We start from the raw sequence: 21,942 nt of genomic DNA, 5'->3' as shown, positions 1-21,942 counted from the left end.
AAATAGGAATCAGTTGGAAAAAAATACACCTCAACTTCTTATAATATGGATCTTACCATTATTTATTGACTCACATTTCAATGATTCAGACCCCAACTAGGCACTTTGTTCTATAACATTTTGTTCACTTTTACTCAAATATAAGAGAAAACGAGACAAATGAGACCAAGCCGAAAGTTCTTAGAGGAATACATATTTTTCAGTAGCAAACTAGGAAAACACTTTTAATGTTATTATACACAACATTAAATAGAATGTAAATTCCATGAGGGGAGAAATTGGTCATGATGCTTTCTGATATATCTCTAATTCCTACAACAGCAGTTGGAACACAGTGTTCAGTCTTAAGTACAGCGTGAATGAACAAACGCATGAATGTATACAAAAATGTCATGGTTCCCAAATTTCTATCTCAAGAGATTAGAAACACCACCTTAAACTAGCCTCCAATCAGGAAGCTACCCTTAGCAAACAAAAGAAATACAATAAAACACGTCTACTCCACCAAGGTAGTGTTGCTTGACCCCTTGCAGAACTTGGAGTAAGAATACTAGAAGTTTAGAAAACACAGACTAGAAGGAAGTAACTCAACATGGAACAACCAAACAACAACAAAAAGAAAGCTACTCACTCAGAAAGATACAATTAGCAGCATTTTTTCAGGGTATATATGCATAGAAACTAAAGCCTCTTTCCGAGTACAACTGATAAAGTCTCCATCTAAAGGGAACTTTGATCAGTATATTAAATAGAGATCAGAGACATAACCTTCCATTTACAATTGCACCAAAAAGAATACTGAGGAATAAATTTAACAAAGGAGGTGCAAGATCTGTATACTGAAAACTATAACACATTGATGAAAGAAACGGAAGACGACAAGGAATAAATGGAAAGACATTCTATGCTCATGGATTGGAAGAACTCATATTGTTAAAATGTCCAAACTACCCAAAGCAATCTACAGATTCAACGCAATCCCTAACAAAATTCCAGTGGCATTTTTCACAGAAATAGAACAACCCTAAAATTTGTATGGAACCACAAAAGACCCCAAATAGCCAAAGCAAACTTGAGAAAGAAGAATAAAGCTGAAGGCATCATGCTCCCTGATTTCAAACTATTTTATAAAGCTACAGTAATCAAAACAGCATGGTGTTGGCATAAAAACAGACACAGAGATCAATGGAACAGAAGACAGAGCCCAGAAATAAACCCATGCACGTATGATCAACTGATGAATGACAAGAGAGCCAAGAATATATGATAAGAAAAGGACAGTCTCTTCAATAAATGGTGTTGGGAAAACTGGACAGTCACATGCAAAAGAATGAAACTGGACCCCATCTTACACCATATACAAAAATCAACTCAAAATGGATAAAAGACTTAAACATAAGACATGAAACAATAAAACTCCTAGAAGAAAACAAGGGAGTAAACTCCTTGACATTGGTCTTGGCAAAAATTTTTTGGATTTGCCAAAAGCAAAGGCAACAAAAGCAAAAATAAACAAGTGGGACTACAATCACACTAAAAAGCTTCTGCACAGCAAAGGAAAACTATCAACAATATGAAAAGGCAACCTATAGAATGGGAGAAAAATGTCTGTAAATCATTTCTGATAAGGGGCTAATATCCAAAATATACAAAGAGCTCACACAACTCAATAGCAAAAAAACAATTTAATTAAAAAAAATGGGCAGAGGAACTGAACATTTTTCCAAGAAGACATAAAAATAAATGGCTAACAGGTACATGAAAAGGTGCTCAACATGCATAATCATCAGGGAAATGCAAATCAAAACTACAATGAAGTATTACCTCAAACCTGACAGAATGGTTATCTTCAAAAAGATAAGAGATAACTGTTAGCAAGAATGTGGAGAAAAGAGAATCCTTGTGCACTGTTCATAGGAATGTAAATTGGTGCAGTCACTATGGAAGTTTCCCAAAATATAAAAATAGAACTGCCAGATGATCCAGCAATCCCACTTCTGGGTATATATCCAAAGGAAATGGAAACAGGATCTCAAAGAGATATCTGCACCCCATGTTCACTGCAGCATTATTCACAACAGCCAAGACATGGGAAACCACCTAGGTGTTCATCAACGGATGAATGGATAAAGAAGATGTGATATATATATATATATATACACACACACATACACATATACAGACACATATATACACAAACACAGTGGAATATTATTCAGCCATGAGGAAAAAGGAAATCCTGCTGTTTGGGATTACATGGATGGACCCTGAGGGCATTATGCTAAGTGAAATAAGCCTGACAGAGAAAGACAAATACTACATGGTAACACTTATACGTGGAATCTAGGAAAAAAAATCAAAATTGTAGAACTAGAGAGTAAAAAAAGTGGTTGCCAGGGGCTGGGGGTGGGAGAGACAGGGAGAGGTTGAGGTTGGTAAAAGGGTACAAAGTTTTAGCGATAACATCAACAAGGTCTGAGGATCTAATGTAAAACACAGTGACTATAGTTAATACCACTGTGCCATATAACTGAAATCTGCTAAGAGAGTAGAACTTAAATGTTCTCCCAAAAAAAGATAAACATGTGAGGTGAAAAATGTTTTAAGTAGATGAGAGAAATACTTACACAATGTATATGTGTATCAAATCACCACGATGTACATTTTAAACATCTTACAATTTTATATGTCAATTACACCTCAATAAAGCTGAAATGTTAAAAAAGACATAACCTTGATAGAAACAAGGTGTCAACTCTGCAATAAATTTAGAACACATAAGAGAATTATTACAACTTGGACAACACAAGAAGAGAATTCTCATAAACACAGCTGATAAACTTAAATATACTTAGGTAAAGGTCTTAATTTAATGATTAAAAAATAAAATAGTACTTTATGTACATAGCCTTGAAGTAACTGTATACAAAGTAAAATGCACCTCATTCCACTCCATAATGCAGGTCCAGAAGTCAGTAAATACTTTGTTATCTTCAGTACCTCTCTGGGCTCTTACGAGCAGTTTGGACTGCATAATCCCTTATCAGGTCCAGTTAAGACTACAGCCCTTCCTAAGGAAAATCAAGTAAGTAGCAGCCCTCAGAGAAAAACTCCTTTAAGGAGGTTTATTTCTGTCATGTGTTACACACACACCCCTTCACGCACAAGTCTTCACCCCCTTACTTTTATTTCACACATTTCTAATAATCTCAGTTTCCTGGCTTCTCAATTAGATGGATGGAATATACAAGATGTTTGAGAAAGATACACTAACAGGTCCAAAAACATTATTTAAAAAGCAGAAATAAATCATTAAAAATTTTTTTTCCAAGTTTATTTGTCTCAGTCCCAATTAACGTAGGGACCAAAAGCCCTGGCTACTAAAACGGGACCTAAAGCCATCACCAATAATGAAGGACACAAGAATTTATCTCCTAAGATAATTCAATCAACAGGTAAAAGGTAAATTATGTTCACTATACTGTTTTTAAAAAAAGGAAGAAGTATCAAATAAATGTTAGTAAATGACCCATTTAAAATGGTCAAAGTAAAAAACGGTTTTAAAACTGTTTCTTGGGAACTTTCTAGTATGAAATAATTCTTTTCCTAAAACACTACATGAATTATTAAAGCCAACATTGCTTGCCCATTATCAAGGTTATTTACTTGATAATTCTCCTCCTGTGACCAGTGTGTATCAAATATAACTTAAAGCATTTCTATCAACGTTAAATTCTAAACCCAAAAAAAATTTTTCTACCAAACCCTACCAACAGATCAGCTACCAAACTGACCTCTTCTTACACATGAGATGTGTACTTTCGTGACACTAAACATCAGGAAATCTTTCATAAAGAAATTAACTGTAATTATACATGTAAAACAGGAAAATATGGTTCTGAGCCCAAAATTAGCATAACATTTAATCTCAAAAGGAAAAAGGAAATCCAGAAGTACTTTAAGAAGCACTCTGCCTTTATAATAACAGCAATGTACATGATTCTCCCCAGAAAAACATACAACTGGACATCGACACACACATTTAAAAGTACTCTATCGCACTGATTACGTTTGGGATGGTTTGAGTATAAAAAAGAAAAAGGACACTTTGAGCATCAAAAAGAAAAAGGAGTGTAACTCAATTAAGGTATTTTAAAAATCCATGAACCCATTATGAAAACCTAAAAGGAAAGAGCCGAAAAAATAATTTGGCACCTCTGGCACTGGATGTGACCACTTCATCAACTCCTCACTGTGGAAATTGGGAATCAAATGCTAATCCTTCCCCTTTAGTCTGCCTTTTCAGTAGGAACTACAGTTCAGAGTAACCAGGAAATGAGAGAAAACCCTTCTTTACCAGAAGAACGCCAACAAATAAACATAAAAGAAAAGACAGAATTAGAAAATCACCTTGCTACAACCAATTCCACCAAGAATCATCAATGGATGCATAAAACCATTAGAGGAGAGGCTGAAGAGGAACTCAATATTTTCATGTTGCCAAAGTTATATCCCCAGAGATTACTTGCTATCTCAAGTATTTAGGAGAGCATTGGTTTGTTTGTTACCGTTATTAACTCGGTAATCAAATTTAACATCAAACTCAAACATTCTAAGACTTCTGATGTGATGTAATATTAACTACACAGCTTCACCTATGCAAGATTCTTGCCAAAAGATGTTTAACCTAAACGTAACCAAGCTTTTAAACCTAACTTCCAATTTGCAAGAAATAAAAGGAAGAAAAGAACAAGCCACTGACATCACAAAGAAACAATATTAAAAAGACAAAACTTGGGACATTCTTAAGAGACATTCAGTCTCATCTCTCCCAAAAGTCAGCATAGAAATATAACTAAACACAATACTAAGTCCCTGATTACGTCTAGATTTGAACAAACCAAATGAAAATGCTATTTTGGGGACAAATGGCAAATCTGAACATGGACACGATAATAGATTTTAGGAAATTGTTTATTTTTCAGGTGTGGTTATGGTATTGCTATATAGAAATCCTTTTTTGGAGATGCATGATGAAGTTTAATTAGATGGAAAGATTGGATGGATGAACTGGTAAACTGATAAATGGATGCAGCAAATACAGCAAAAGATTAATAGCTGAAATCTTGGTGATGGGTACATGTCTGTATACTGGACTATTCTTTCTGTTTCAGTATGTTTTAAATTTTCAAAATAAAAAGTTAAATTTTTAGGAAAAAGAAAAGCTCAAGATAAAATATATCCTTAATCAGGTATCTAAACAGCATTTATTTACATTTATTTGATTTACAGTCCGCTGGTTCCAAAACAGATTTAAAGTAGGCTTTTAAAAAGACATAAAATAATAAGGTAATATTTAGAAAGAAAAAAAAGTAAGAAAAACTAAGCAAAGGAAAAATATGGATAAGAAACTAAGATGAACTGAAGGATGATGTTAGTTCCCAGAATGAGTTACAAATATTTACATTTTACCAGGGGTTCCCTGATTTTATGAAGCTTAAAAGTCAAAGTTTGGCAGGTATTTAGCAAACTCTTCATGGGAAAAAAATATGAAAAAAATGGCCATTATAGATTAAAAGGTCCTGCCTCCAAATAAAACACTTTACCATTTCAATAGACACCCTTATAGCAGCTTCCATCAGACCTTAGGTGCACAGCAGGCAGGGGGTCTCCTAAGGAGGCGTATAGACCTAAAGGGGGCACACACAACCGATCCGTGTCCAGGAGAAAACAGGATTACCCATACTAACTGTCATCTAAAAACTAAAAAGAAATTAAATTTTACCAATATTTAATCAAATGGACACTAGTATCCTTGCTGGATTCATGTCATCATAATTTATCTAAAGAGAGATCCTGAGAGCAGTGAGAATTCCATCAAGTGGAGAAGCTGACACCCTTAATGCATGTGCTTGTTTCCAACATTGTGCACTGTTATAGGATGTCAACATAATTCTTTATATGTTACAAAACCTTTATAAACAGTAGACTGTTTACAGTAATTTTAATGAAATGAGAAATAACTATTAAAATCTTTATATCATATAGAGGTTCTCCACTAATTCACAGCAAAGTCCTTAAGAAATGTTATACGTAAGGGTGAGGTATACTTTTGTAAAAATTTTTCTGCAAAATGAGACAAATGTTTTACAAATGAGCCAAGTGCTACACACCTGCTGGCCTTTTCTATAAGCAGCTGTAAGTAATACGTCATATGAAAAACTACACACCCTTAATCTGTCCCTAGTTCTAGATAAAGGTTAGTCATGAGTCTAAGAAAATATCTGCTATTCTAAAAGAAACTTGGGCTGAAAAACATGATGTTTAGAAATGTTTCCATCACTATGTGATTTGCGACTGAAAATGAAATGTGGCACCTTTTAAAACCTCTTATCTGGATACTTTCAAATTTTTCCAAATAAACAGGTTCAGTGGGTTTTGAGCTCAAATGGTAAATATTTTAAAATGTAACAACTTCTTATTGGTTTAAAAGAACAACAGATACATTGAAGATGGCAGAAATGTTCCAGCTTAGCTGTAACAGAACCTTTTGTATGCTCGATAACTGAGAACAAAAAAACTAAAATTAAGACTTGAGAGTAGAGCCTACAATTAATTTATTCCACTTGAATGCATGTATCTTTCTTGAGTTATCTTTTTCATCCGTGATAGCCATTAAAATCAAATGTCAAAATAAACTAAACTTAGAAACAGATGTAAAAAGGATTGTTATCACAGGGCTGGCCCCACGGCTGAGTGGTTAAAGTCCAGCATGCTCCACTTCGGCAGCCTGGGTTCACTGGTTCAGACCCCAGGTGTGGACCTACTCCACTCATCAGCCATGCTGTGGAGGCATCCCATATATAAAATGGAGGAACACTGGCACAGACTTTAGCTCAGGGCTAATCTTCCTCAAGCAAAAAAGAAAAAAAAAAGAGAAAGACTGCCAACAGATGTTAGCTCAGGGAAAAATCTTCCTCACCACAAAAAGAAAAAAGAATAGGATTATATCAGAATGACAAGATGAAATTTTCAAAAATAAGTAAGTATATTCAATCATACTGAACTCCAAAAAAGTTCTTATACAATTGATAATTTTAATCAATAATTTTTAAAGTGTAAATATCACTTATGTTATCTGTAGCTCATTTTAAAATATCTACTCTATGTGTTATATAATGGGCATTGATATATTAGTAGGTAAGACAACTTATATACATACAAGTATTGATGGGTACTCAAAAAAGTCTTACTGATAAACATGTAAGTCAAAAAAGTTTCGATAGCATTACTTTAATGAAATGAAGCCTCAGATAGACAAGTAGCAGTTTTGACACCTGCCCCTTCAGGGTGAAACAACACAAGAATTCAGTCTCCCTATAAAATTTTTTATATGAGCAGATGATCATGTTCTATGAACAGAGACCTGAATTTGACGAACTGAGGCCCAAGTTCCATTAGTTAGGAGTAAAAAATAGATATGCAGCCTAGAATAGTCTCTGACAAGCGAAGTAATATCAGGTCTGAGAACAAGCCAAGAATTAAAACATCCCAGGATGACCTGTGAACTGGGGTCAGCTCACCATACAAAAAAATGTCCTGATCTTAGCCTGCCCACAGATAACTACAGAAGCTGTGCTTGACAAGGCTGGCTCGCTGTTACCCAATTCAGCCATCCTTCTTCATTCACTAGAATTCCGGGTTTATTTTAGCCCAAAATAAAGACTACACCTTTAAATCTGCCTTACTGCTAGGTGTGCCACTGTGTAAATTATGGCGAATGGAATGAAAGGAGAAATGGTATAGGCAACTCTCAGACTACGACCGTAAAGGAGGGTGCTACCTTCCCCTTCCCCCTTTCCTAACTAGAATCCAACTGGACAGCTGGAGGAGCCATCTCAAACTACGAGGTGAACCCGCAGTCGGGGCTCAAACATAGCAGTGCAGGCAGAAGGCACTTCAGTCCTCGACACTGTGAGAGCTCCATACCAGCTCTCTATCACTTTCTTCTGGGCTATTACATGACAAAATAAATTTCTTTCTTTATACCACTGTTATTTGGAGTTTTCTATCACTTCCAGCTGACCCTACTCCTAGGCCAAAAGACAAAACTTTTTGATCAAGATGACCCCGTGAGTCACAACCCGTGCAATGAGTCACAACCTGTAAGAACCAAATCCACGACAGCAACAGACGAGGAAAAGATCAGAGAGCCTCAAATAGGGAAAGCATTTCTGGAATCAGCCAGGAGGCTGAGGATGACTAGGTCTCTGATCTGGGGAAATTCAGGTAGCTAGGATTTCCTAATTCTTTAATAATCACAAGGATCTCCCAATGCCAAGGAATTATGAAATTCAACTCCTCTGGCTGGCAGATATATCCATCTCTAGGATAGGGAAGGTAGGCCAGGGTAGGACCCTAAAACAAGCTCTCTCTCTCTCTCTCTCTCTCTCTCTCTCTCTCTCTCTCTCTAGGGCCACTAAAAGTCAGCCAAATAATCTCATCCTTGAGATCCCAGAAGAATCGCAGAGGCAGCTCTCTATCTTTTATCAGAATTCTTTTTGGGTCAACATCATCAAAAAGACAGCAAAGTAAAGGGCTTAGAGATTTTATTATTCATTTTTCTTCCTGACGGAAAAAAAATGGTAAGAATAAAAATCATAGGGTTAATTAGACAAAGGAATAAAGGTCAAAACCAAGGTCAAGAAAGCGTTTACTCAAATATCCGTGATTTTCTTTATACCAAAATTATTTTCAAGTTACAAAGAATAATTCACTACTTTAAATATTAAAAAGCCGTTCATAAACCATCTCATGTTGATTAGTAAGCTAAATATCATTTGCATATCAAGTATGTAACAATGTTCTGATTATAAGCACATTTTATCAAGTTGGTACCACATTAAACAATTATCAAATTAAGAACCCTAGTCTTTCAAATTGCAAAATCATAGAATACTACCCTTTCTGTCCAAAGAATACTACCCATTATACACACACAGTGCCATAAAACTCTTTTACTCTACTATGGAAAAACGTACAAACATCCAACAATTGCAAAATCATTTGCATTAGAAAATATCCTGTTTTAATAATGCAAACAGTTCTGACACTGTTAAAGACCTATTAATCGTGTTTAAATTAGCTATATACTAATGTGATAAGATTACTTGCTTAAATTCTGAGCTGAGATCACAGACAAGGTATAAAAATAAATTCTGATTATAGAGTAAGCACTGAATTCTAAAGGAAAAAAAACCTTTTTTTGCAAATCAAGAATGAGGCTGAAAAGAATTCAGCTGGGAAGAAAGAAGAGGTAGAAAGGTGAGAGCATTCATAAAATAAAAGATAAGATGGTCAACAACAAGCACATTACATACTCTCAAGCTGTCCCAGGATAAGGGGTTTAAAAACACTTCTCTTTCATACTTCTGCACAAAACCAGGGGTCAGAGGCCAGGCTCATTGTATTATTATTCTAAATGAACAGAGTTATGGGTTTAAAAAGCATATGAAAGCTAATCTGGAAATATGACCATTCCTAATTTTTTTTTTTTTGAGGAAGATTAGCCCCGGGCTAACTGCTGCCAATCCTCCTCTTTTTGCTGAGGAAGATTGACCCTGAGCCAACATCGATGCCCATCTTCCTCCACTTTATATATGTGATGCCTACCACAGCATGGCTTTTGCCAAGTAGTGCCATGTCCACACCTGGGATCTGAACCGACGAACCCCGGGCCGACGAGAAGCGGAATGTGTGAACTTAACCGCTACGCCACTGGGCCGGCCACGACCATTCCTAATTTTTAATGAGAAAAGTAAATTCAAATGTATACATCTTCAGAACTGACTCATGTCTGTTGTGTTCTTCTTTTTAACTATACTTTAATACAATTTAAGATATCTTTAGTATCTGACATGTGTTCTCTTCAAAATATTGTGCCAGCCATATTTTATGAATTCTACATTTTTAGATAACAAAATCCTGACTGTGATGACAGCTATAAATTATCAGATTATACTTATTACTGGGAAGAGAAAAAAATTCCTTGCCTTTCTAACTCAAAACACAAGAGAGAGTTTTCTCTTTTCTTGCAATTAGAATACACCACCAAGTGGTGGTCATCCAATAATCCCAGATAGAAATGTAGTTTTAGACTAGTTTTTCAAACCAGTAGTGTTACAATGAGATTTGTCAGATGTGCTGTCTCTCCTATTTAAGAAAATTAAGAACTATTAAAATAACCACAATGTAATCAAATAATTATCAGACATCATTTTCAATAAAAATAATCTACATATAAATTAATGTTCACTCCTTTAAACTATCCCAGGCTGCTGTCCACTCAACTTAAGGGGACATCATTCACACTGTATTCTGATTGTCCCCACTGGAGTTGTACAACCCTCCTAGCAAAATGCTCTTATCCTCATCTCAGACTCTCGTTACAGGAAAATAGCTCAGACAGCAAGGAATTAGACCAACTATGCTGAGAACAATGTCACCATTTTAGATATTCCTCTGCTTTAGTAAACTTTTAGCTAATCATCCCATGACAATTTACCTTCTTTGTTATGTAAGTATGTATTTGGTAACTAATTTATCATTCAAGATGCACTCAGAGACGTAATAAAAAGTCTACGATAAAAGAAGGTCAAAATTAGGGAAACGCAGTAGTTTAGGAAAGAAGAGACAGCAGAGGACAATACCAACACTAGTAGCTCCAGTTCAGAAATCTTTTCAGCACATGCTCCAACTAAGGCAAAAAAATTTGGACAGGAGAAAAGTACAAGGAGTAGAAGCAGAAAGCAGAAGCCTAAAGGTTTCCAAGGAATGCAGGTGGTGGTGTTTCTGGTGAAATCGGCAACAAGGGATTCCATAATCCCGCCACGACGAAAGAAAACAGCAAGAGTAACCAACTGGACTACAGACAGAGTCTACAAATTTGACTCAACAACTTGCCTCTTTAAATATAGGCTATAAAACAAAAATTATCTACGCCCACATTTATTTCTGCAATTTATGAGGCTTCTCCTATTCATTTATGCATAACAGAGGATCCCAAAGTCACTGTCCAAGGAAAATCTTGGCTCTCCTCTGTCCAGAGTGCAGAGATGCCTCCTATGCAAACAAATGCCCTGATCAGAGCCTTTAAATTTCCACAATCCCATACATTGCCCTGTGTATTCATAAAGCTTATGTCTATGCACTTAGCTGGCAAAAAAAAAGGGTAATTGCATTCCCAACAGTTCTCAAATGACATTATAGAACTCACCTTCATGTCAGTATATTTAAAAATTTGGTGTGAGGGGCCACCCTGTGGCTGAGTGGTTAAGTTCTCGAGCTCTACTTCGGCGCCCCAGGGTTTCGAGGTTTGGATCCTGGGCCAGACATGGCACCGCTCATCAAGCCATGCTGAGGCAGCCTCCCACATGCCACAACTAGAAGGAGCCACAACTAAAAATATGCAACTATGTACCGGGGGTGCTTTGGGGAGAAAAAGGAAAAAATAAAATCTTTAAAAAATAAATAAATAAATAAAAATCTGGTGTGAGAAATGATGTCCAAGGTAAGTTGTCTGAAAGATAACTAAATTCTAATCTGGGAGTGCGTCAGACCATTATATTAGTCCCTGTAAGACGGCTTATGAGGGGATATGTATTGAAGGGTATTATAAGAAAAAACCCAACTTTCACTGACAATATATTGTTAAAGATTTTCTTTTATCATACTATGCATCATAAAACTGTGGATGAAATTTCTTTCCAGTTTTAGTGGCAGAAATAGTTTTCCTTTTCCTGGGCACTGGATTTGTTTTTACCTAAAGGGCACTAATTTTTCACCTTGGAATGTTTTCCTTCCACACTGACTGTAAGAAATCTGACAGCCAAAGTTGTGCCGCCCTGCAGCAAGCATTTTATTGACTATCTCAACTCCTAGTCCCACCACCTGGCCCTACTTTTTTCCTTTCCTTATGTTCTTTCTTTTCCTCCCAGTTAGAATTTACTGAACACCTACAACTGTTAGGCTGGGCACTATTCTAGTGCCTGTATGAACAACATATACAGAGCAATCCCTGCCTTCATGAAGGTAAATTTAATTTAGTTGAAAATTGTTTTTATCTTTAATAATTAAAGTGCCTGATAAGTCCCCATGAATCATTTCCGAGCTTTAATACAGTAATGCCAAGAAGTGTCAAGGGTCTGGGATTTTACCCCACCTGCAAACTAACAAAATAGCCCGTTACTGATAAATGGTGTTGACAGAAGACATGAGACTACGGGGTCAGAGACAAAGAACGCTGTCATCACAGCAGAGCAAGCAGCATGATCATGCCATTGTGTCAGTTCCCTTTGCCCCGTGCCCCAAGTCCCATAGGGGCAATGCAGGAGGGCCTAGGCAGCTGCTTACACACAGTGGGTTGAGATGTAGGAGAGTAACAGTGTGGGAGATGTCTTGCTTTCATAGTGAGCAGTGAGCAAGCCTGCTCTTTCTCTGGGGTAAGAGGTGGGGGTGAAGGAGAAAATGTTAGCTCATTCTTCAAGGCTGCTTCCTGCAAACATGAGCCTAAAAAACGGCCCAGTTAAAGAGTGGCCAGGACCCTGCATTCTTGGCACACCCAACAGAAAAGCTCAGGGACACACAAGGCCCATGGCAGACTACTTCTCCCAATAGGTGAATGTTAAATAAATAACTAGCCTTATTAAGCATCCTCAGAAAAATAAGAAGAAAATTATTCCCATATTAAACTTTAAGCTCCATGAGAACAGAGATCAAGTTTTGTTTTACTCAATATTGTATATCTACTGACAGGCATACTACCTAATCCAAAACAGACATTTAGTAAGTGAATAAAGCCAAAACCAGCCCATTTTTAACAAAATTTCTTCCTGTTTGTTTATGTATTTATTTTATCTTTGTGAGGAAGATTGTCCCTGAGCTAACATGTGTGCCAGTGTTCCCCTACTTTGTATGCTGCATGCTGCCACAGCACGGCTTGATGAGCAGTGTGTATGTTCGCGCCTGGGATCCAACCCCGCAAACCCAGGCAGCCAAAGTGGAGCACAAGAACTTAACCACTACGCCGCTGGGCTGGTCCCTCACGATTTATGTCTCAATTTCTTCAACTGTAAAAAGAGGAGGGAGGAAGTTAGATTTTTCCTTATATCTAACCAAATACCACCCTGAATCAATACCTTATCTGATAAAGGTTTTACGTAGCTAGCTAGTGGCACTTAGTAAAGGTACATCCTTAGAGCATCTTTCCAGTACTCATGACTCACTAAATCACTAGCCAATGACTCTCTCTCTCTAAAACCTCTTAGTCTTCAAGGACGAGAGCCATTTCAGGCATTCATAAATGTCTCCTACAAATGCACATATTCTTTCAAAGCGAAAGAAGACAACTATCTCCTTTGTTCTTTTAAAAACAGAACTTAAAAAAAAAAACTCCTCATCCTGATTTTGCCGACCATGCAGCCAAATGAAATCTGGGACACAGTTTAGAGCCATGCTCTTAAGAGCATGCATGCACTTGGAGGCAGAAAGACTGAGAGTCTATTCTAGTCCAAGTACTACGACTTACTGGCTAGTGAACCTGGGAAAGTACTCAACCAACCTCAAAATCTGTTTATTCAGCCATAAAATGGGGTTAATAATACTTATCTACAGCTCTTAAGGTTTTTGGGAAGAGTTAATGAGATAATGCTGGCAAAGTACTTTTGTACAGTACTTGGTACATTAACACCCATATATATTAGCTATTTTATCAACTTCCCTTTTATATAATCCCCTGCAAGAGAAAATACTTGGGAGCTCTATAAGTTGTCTCTACCTGCAAACTCCCCCATGAAACCATTTTCCCCAAAATCCCGAGATTAAAGCTAGTTTCGCAACAACATATATCAACTAGCAGTAATAGTTCAAATAATTCACCACGTTCGAAGAGTTTGGTACCTTGCTCTGATGGTTAACATTGTGTCAATTTGGTTATGCCACAGCACCCAGATATTTAGTGAAACGCCAGTCTAAATGTGAAAGCATATTTTAGAGGAGATTAACATTTAAACCAGTAGACTTTGAGAAAAGTAGGTTATCCTCCATAATATGGGCGGGCCTCACTGAATCAGTTGAAGGCCTTAAAAGAAAAAAGATGGAGGTCCCTAAAGTAAGAGCAAATTCTGTCTCCAGACTGCCTTCAGACTCAAGCTCCAAGATCTAGTCTTCCCTGGGTCTCCAGTCTATCAACCTAAGCTACAGATTCGGGGCTTGCCAGCCACCACAACTGCATAAACCAATTTCTTAAAATAAACCAATCTCAATCTCTCTCTCTCTCTCTCTCTCCATACACACACACACACACACACACACACACACACACACTCTATTGGTTCTGTTTCTCTAGAAAACCCTAATATACTTGCAAACTGAGAAGTCTGTTAATAGCTTTATTACCAACAGAAAACTAGCAATTAAGATTAATATTACTAATAGATTAAAAAATCTTGGAAAAAACGGAACAAATGCAATTGACCATGGGAGAAATAAACAACAGGGTAAAATTCAACAGTGACAAAGGCATGGTAATAACGGACAGGGTTCCAAACCCTTAAGTAAGAATTACTGGGTATCAGAAATTTTATATCTATTCTGACTTAATTAAAAGAGAGTCATTAGTTCAAAATGGCAGACTTTTTATCTCCTCCTTCTCTCTAAATCCATTAAAATAAGAATAAAGGAATACAAAGAAAAGCACATAATAACAAAGAGAAGACGAGAGAAGAGGAGGGAGCCCAAAAGCAGACAATAGATTTTTTTGTTTGTTTTCTGCTTTTTTCTCCCCAAATCCCCCCAGTATATAGTTGTATATTTTTTTTTTTAGTTGTGGGTCCTTCTAGCTGTGGCATGTGGGATGCCGCCTCACGGTGGCCTGATGAGTGACGCCATGTCAGCGCCCAGGATCCCAACCAGCGAAACCCTGGGCCGCCGAAGCGGAGCATGGGAACTGAACCACTTGGCCACAGGGTGGCCCCCAGACAACAGATTTTAACAAATTTCTAAAAGATGAAAAGAAAATTGAATAGAAGAGATTAATGGAACAGCAGGGAAAAGTTACAGCCTAGAGCCAAAGGGAGCTACAGCTTAAGGAACAACTCCACCCAACAAACATATAGAGTTTCTAGAAATGGAATGGTAGAGAGCACTGGCAGTGAGCTGGGCTAGAAATAAGGAATTAACTTAAGGCCTAACTACTGAGAGGTCAACCTCATCCCTTCCCCCACCGCAGTACCCAGCAAGGCCTAGAGCCAAGCACTGAACTCTGAGCAAGAAAATCTTTTCTTAACGAAAACTGAATGAACCAGTTGGAGGAAATAAGAGAGTCTCTACCTAAGGAGAGGGACCCCTCACCCTGGTATTTAGGGGTCCCCCAAATACCTGCAGGCTTTTAAGCTAAAGCCCACTTACCTCACAGCAAAACTTGACATAAATTTCCTATTTCCTCCCATTTTAAACATCAACAAGCAACCAAAAATAATCAGACATTTGGGGAAAGCTTGCAACACTATGGGAAAGATCAAAATAAACAAATAGAAAAACCAATTTAGACTATAAAGAGCTCTGACTAGATCCCTATGACAATAGAATACTATTTAAAAATGGTATGAATAAAGATAACAAGAGTTCTTAGAAATGGTAATTGTCAAATTAAATACTCAGAGAGATGGAAAATAAGGCAGTAAATCTACACAAAGACTAAAACAAATCAATGGCAAAGATGCAAGAAAGAGATAAGAAAAATGAGCAATTAATCCAGAAGGGCCAACAGCTTTCTACTAAGAGTCTGCAAAGAAAAACAGAAAATTTCCCAGAGCTGAAGGGATCACTTCCCAAACTGAAAAGGCCCACCAAGTGCCCAGCAAACACAAATGAAAGACTGCACACGAGAAGATAGAGAAGCTCTAAAGCTGGGGTGTGCGGAAGGCCACCTAACACGTCCCCTGCAACGATCAGGCAACCCATCAGCAACACCGACGACAGGAGACTCAGAAACAGTACCTTAACATGTTAAGGCACTGATACTCAACTTTGTTTTCTATATAAAGGCTGACTATTAGTTAGGTATGATATTACTAGAAAGGATGTCATTAAGTAGAGAAGGCAGAGATAAAGAAGATGAAATACAGGCAAACAACAGCTCTACTCAAGAAGGGCAGTGAAGCTCGGGATGACAGACGCACAAGAGGCCTAGAGAACAGCAAACCCAGACAGCAACAGGCCAATGACAGAGAGCTCTGGGAGGCAGGTCTCCAGAAAAAAAGGTAGATTCAACAGAACCAAAAGTACGCCCAAGACACTGGAAAAAGAATCCTGTTAGAATAGCACAGAAATTCAAGTTTTTTTTAAAAAAAAATGCAGTCAGCAACCCAAAAAATAAAAACTGTACTAGTCTTGATCCAAGGTTTGTGTTTTAAGTCAAATAAGCAATGGGCTTCAGGAATAACAAGGGAATGAATTTTAAGCAATAGATGAAAGGAAGAAACAAAGATATCAGGGATATAGTGATGAAGACATGATTAATTTTATTTCTCACTTTAAATTAAAACGACAGAAAATTAAATGCTCAGGCAATGCAAAGTAAAAATATACTTGGCTTTATATTATGTCAGGCTAAGGAAGCAAAAGTCAACTGACTCAAGTAAAGGTAAAACAGAGAAATGCCACAAAATATATACACTAAAAACATAAATTGGAAAACTCTGGTCTTGGGCCAGAAATTCCCTACCTCTGGATTTTCTAAGTTTAGAAAGTGATACTTTAGTGTTTGTGTTAAAGGGCTTATTTGTTTTCTCTGAATCCAATTCTGTTATTTTGGTATTTAGGATGACCTGTATCAATGACTAACGAAAAATACCTGTTCGAGAAGAACTGACATAATCTATCAAAAATGTCTAAATTGAAAAACAATCTATAACAAGGAGAAAGTATAAGAAATAAGACGGCAAGAAACAGAGTGAATTAAGAGCAATGAAAGCTGCTTACATAAATGCAGTTATCACTGAGCTATGAAGCTGTATTTCAAAGAATTTAAAGAAGCAATGAAATACATCAAGCCTGCAAATAGGATTTAGGATTAAACCGTCTAATTTTTAATAAAGAAGAAGTAACAGACACACTCTATGGTGGAACAGACCATAAAAGGCCACCTAATAGAAACAACTACCTGATAACTAAAATGTCCGATGAAACACCCCAGGCAAGAGGGTCACATCCACAATAAATCCTATATCCCCAGGGAACCTATCATTCTATCTTTTGGGAACCTCAAGTTCTTCCTTTTAACCAATCAAACTCTGCCCCCCTCTAACTGCTCCCTGGTGGATCTGGCGTTTTCCTGTTATCCATAAAAATGTCCAATCTCTCACCAATGTGACAACCTTTCAAGCATTTATGGCTACTATCGCGTTCTACTCTTTCCAGCTTCCAGCATCTTCTGCTCTCCACTAATTTACATCTGTAATTCTATAAGGTGTTTGCCTCTCTTTTTTATTTGCTCTGTTCTGAATATACCCTAGTTTCACCAAAACTCCCCTAAGTATAACTTGAAATGATATTTAATATTAACCATCCATTTACAGAAATGAAGTTTTATTCTTAAAGGTTATGCATGTTCCTACAAGGCTGATCAGTTACTCTTTAACATTCAATTAAGAGTATATGCTTTGTCTTAACCAATATATTTTCAGCTCATTTGCATGACACATTAAATTTGTATTTTCTAATTCAAATGCAACTCTCAAAAATAAGATCAATGGCGCAAGAGGGTCATTAAAGCACAAAAGTGAAAAAAAATAACAGCAAATACTACCATTCAGAATAATAAACAAAAGTAGTGAAAAAAGACCCAGCGCAAACATGGAATGAATTTATATGTATAACTGGATCTACATGTGCAATCAATTTCCACAGAGTTCGCCACCCCCGCCTAAAATACCAATAAGAAGAACGATAATTACTATCCGAAAAGTGGTTTCTACTGGACCAGGGTCCACTGTATTTAGTTCAATGTACTGCCTGATTGAAAATGTCATCCAAGGGGCCAGCCCAGTGGCGCAGTGGTTAAGTTCGCACGTTCTGCTTCTTGGCGGCCCAGGGTTCACCAGTTCAGATCCCGGGTGCGGACATGGCACCACTTAGCACGCCATGATGTGGTAGGCATCCCAAATATAAAGTAGAGGAAGATGGGCAGGATGTTAGCTCAGGGCCAGTCTTCCTCAGCAAAAAGGGAGGACTGGCAGTAGTTAGCTCAGGGCTAATCTTCCTCAAAAAAATAAACAAATAAAAAGAAAATGTCATCCAAGAAAAGCATGAAACCATAAAAACTTAATACCTTTTAAACAAACCTCAGTGATGCAGAACACCATTCTTCCAGAATACAATATAATTTTTCCAATATTACACAGACGAATGCTGCCTCTAATGATGAAGAAGTCCCAAACTACAGAGCTATGATTAATAGTTAAAAATGTCTGTGCCAAAAAAGGGACCAAATCATATTATTGCTGAGAAGCTTGTAAAACCAGTCTTAACATGTATTACAATACTTTGCTCCAAAAGAAAGCAGCACAAGCTAAACTTCTTATTGAACACTGCTTGATGTTATACATTATCAATGGCATTCACGATAGGAAAGCAGCTATCATATATGCATGCTAACAGAAATTTTCCTTTACAGTTGAAAAAAACACAAGTACATAATATGAATCGACTCTTAGCAAATATGCAAGATGTTGGTAAGAATTTAATGATTTTTTGATGTGTTTAATCTCCAAAAACCATGCCACAGGAAGTTTGTTTTTAATTGAGTGAATGATGATTTTGTAAGCACAATGTAGCCTGGAAAGGACACCTTGGTTTCACTGAAGGAGGCGGTAGCTACAAGCGCCATATCAATGAAAGGCTGCTCTGAATACCCGTATGTCTACAGTGTGTCTATCTTCCTGGTCTTAAGGAAATACATCAAATTACAGCCACTGAACATTTATTTTCAATATACCATATAAAGAAATGGGTCATAAATACAAGATTTGTTTCACACTTATGAATCAGTGTCTATGTAAAAGGGGAACACGTTTGTAAAATGAAAGAGAAAATAAACATTTCTTCATGACACCGATAATTCTAGTTTTTCAAACACCATTTCAATAATTTTGAATACATTCCTCAAGTGGTATATATAAACAACACATTTGGTATCTTGAACCCATTACTTGGGAAAATGTTTTTATTTTAAGGATAAGGTATCAGGATTTTTTTAAGGATACCAATAACTGGTTTGATCATCAAGATCAAATACTTCCCCAATACTTGATTTTCCTTACTCACTGGAGTTTAAAAAAAAAAAAAACGTTGGGGCCAGCCTGATGGGTAGTGGTTAAATTCGTGCACTCCACTCCAGCAGCCCAGGTTCACAGGTTCAGATCCCTGGCACAGACCTGCACCACTCATCAGCCATGCTATGACAGAGTCCCACATACAAAATAGAGGAAGACTGGCAGAGATGTCAGCTCAGCGACAATCTTCCTCAAGCAAAAAGAGGAAGATTGGCAACAGATGTTAGCAGTCAATCTTCCTTATCAAAAAAAAGGAAAGAATTTATTACTGGGCAAACCTAAAAACCATATGCAAACACTACAATTACATAAAGAAATACTTTACAGAGTCAAAAGCATTCCAAAAGAGGAACAGAAATCTACCAGTTATCTCTCAAAATGAAACCACTGGAATCCTAACTTCTGCACATCTGACAGAGCACTAAATGTAATCTTCCATGTTTCTTTCCTATTTTTACAATTTTTAAAGTTACTCTATGATTCCTAGAGACAGCTGAAATACAATGCAAGCCATTCAACTACACCAACAAAAAATTGGTCTTTAACAACTACAGCAACCAACCTGGTTCAGCATAGCAGAGAAGAAGACAGCAGTTATTCTGCTTGCTAATTCTGCACTGTCAAAACCACGGTTACAAAATAACCATAATCCACAGCTTTCCTTGGTTTGAGGAATACTGACAGGGTCATTTCCCTGCTAAGCTTCACAAGACAATTAGTAAAAACCTACAGAGCCAAGTACAAACATCTGGGTAAGAGCTATGTCATTTTTACTTAAGAACAAAAAGATGAAGTAGTTTGTGAATAGCTGAGTTATAAAAGTTCTCCACATGGGGTTTTCACTAAACAAAATTTCTTCTTTGTGATGCTCTCTTAAATCTAAAATTATTTCAAAACACATTTTTTTAAATGCTTTTTAACATTTTCCATTTTGCTATCATTAGAAAGTATACAGGTCTTATAGTGAACCAAATATCCCCAAGGGCAGAAGGAACTCTGAAGCAATCAAGATCAATCCCCTGCCTGACAGTACAACGACATGGAAAGAATCCTGGACAGGGGAGCTTTATTAATTTAAGTTTCCCCTACATATTCCTTTAAACAGCTTAAAAACACACATACTACATATATATGAATACAAACAGTTCTCCTTCAGAACCAAGGTAAATAATTGCAGCAAATAAATTTAAAATTAGAAAATAATTGCATGTAAGTTCTTAAATAAAAAAGTTAAAGTTTACAAGATAATAGAATCATAAACAAGTATTAATCATACCTTAAAAATATTTAATTACTTCAATAAAGATGTTCTAAGTCTTCTATTAGCAAAAGAAATATTCACCAAAACTGAAGAGACTTTTCACATCAATAAAAACTTTTCATATCATCCGAAATCAATTAAAAAAGAAAAAAGATAGCAAGTAGGAATACCAGTATTACATAAAGGGCTGGGATTTTATAAGTAAAGTCTAATAGGATGATACAGTTGCCCATTCCAGGCGCAGTATAACATCCTTGAGGGGAACTGTACTTCCAGTAACAAGCACATAAGTATTCAATACATGTTTTTCCTGAATTTGGACTAAACTGTGAAACTTTGCACGTACAACCAAACACTGTCAAAAGTGTTTGACAATGAAGATAATTAGATAAACTGTACCGACACAGGAACCAAAGTAAAACTTGAACAATGCATACATAAAATAAAACTTTAAAAGCTTTAAAACATTTAAAATACAACAAAAACAATGCAAACCTATGCAATAACACAACACAATGTATACAGTTCAGAGATACACCATCAGCAAGCAATTCCAAAGACCTCAATAGTAAGGAGTTGTTAAAGTGACAAGATCGCTAGCAGCCAAAGTGCTGAGGTCTTCAGGCACAGTAATCTGACAGCTATGGATGAACAGCGGGCCACCTAATATAAACTTTAAGTAATATTACATCAAAATATTAGGTACAAAATAGTAAAACGAAAATAAAAAACATACTGAGAAACTGTAGTGCAGAAGTCTAGAATCATTGAAAAACACACCACCACCACAAATACCCGTGAACTACTCTAGGGAAAAGGGAGGGAGAGCCTGGCTTTCCCTTACCTCATCTTAGCTCACAGAACAGATAACTGCTCCAAAATTTGTTGTAATTATTTCTTTGCTCTATAAAAGAAAATCTACATATTTTTCCACATATTAACATATCTCTAAGTAATTTCTTAAGAATTAGTTTAGCCCTACGGAAAGTTACTATCCTCAATCTTTCAGTTACTTCAACTACAGATCCTAGGACAGTGCTGGCCCACTAGAAATATAATGAAAGCCACATATATAACTTTAAATTTTCAAGTAGTCCCCTTTAGAAAAGGTGAAAAGAAAACAAATGAAATTAATTTTAATAATTTATTTCATTTAACCAAAATATCTAAAATATCACCTCAGCATGTAATCAACGTTGAAAACAACTTGACGAAAACATGGTACATTCTTTCTCCTTACTGAGTCTTTAAAATCTAACGTGCGTTTTACAGCACATCGCAGTTAGGCCC

The 21,942-nt window shown here is 36.7% G+C and overlaps 1 protein-coding gene across 12 annotated transcripts in view; it reads right to left on the bottom strand.

Annotated features, from left to right (window-relative positions):
• The window catches only part of PHF3 (PHD finger protein 3), a 78,309-nt gene that overhangs the window by 44,932 nt on the left and 11,435 nt on the right, over positions 1-21,942 (bottom strand). The gene's annotated exons all lie outside the window — the stretch shown is intronic.

This window comes from Equus caballus, chromosome 20 (genome assembly GCF_041296265.1).
Source record: "Equus caballus isolate H_3958 breed thoroughbred chromosome 20, TB-T2T, whole genome shotgun sequence".
NCBI lineage: Eukaryota > Metazoa > Chordata > Mammalia > Perissodactyla > Equidae > Equus > Equus caballus.
This window is presented reverse-complemented; position numbering and strand designations above follow the sequence as displayed.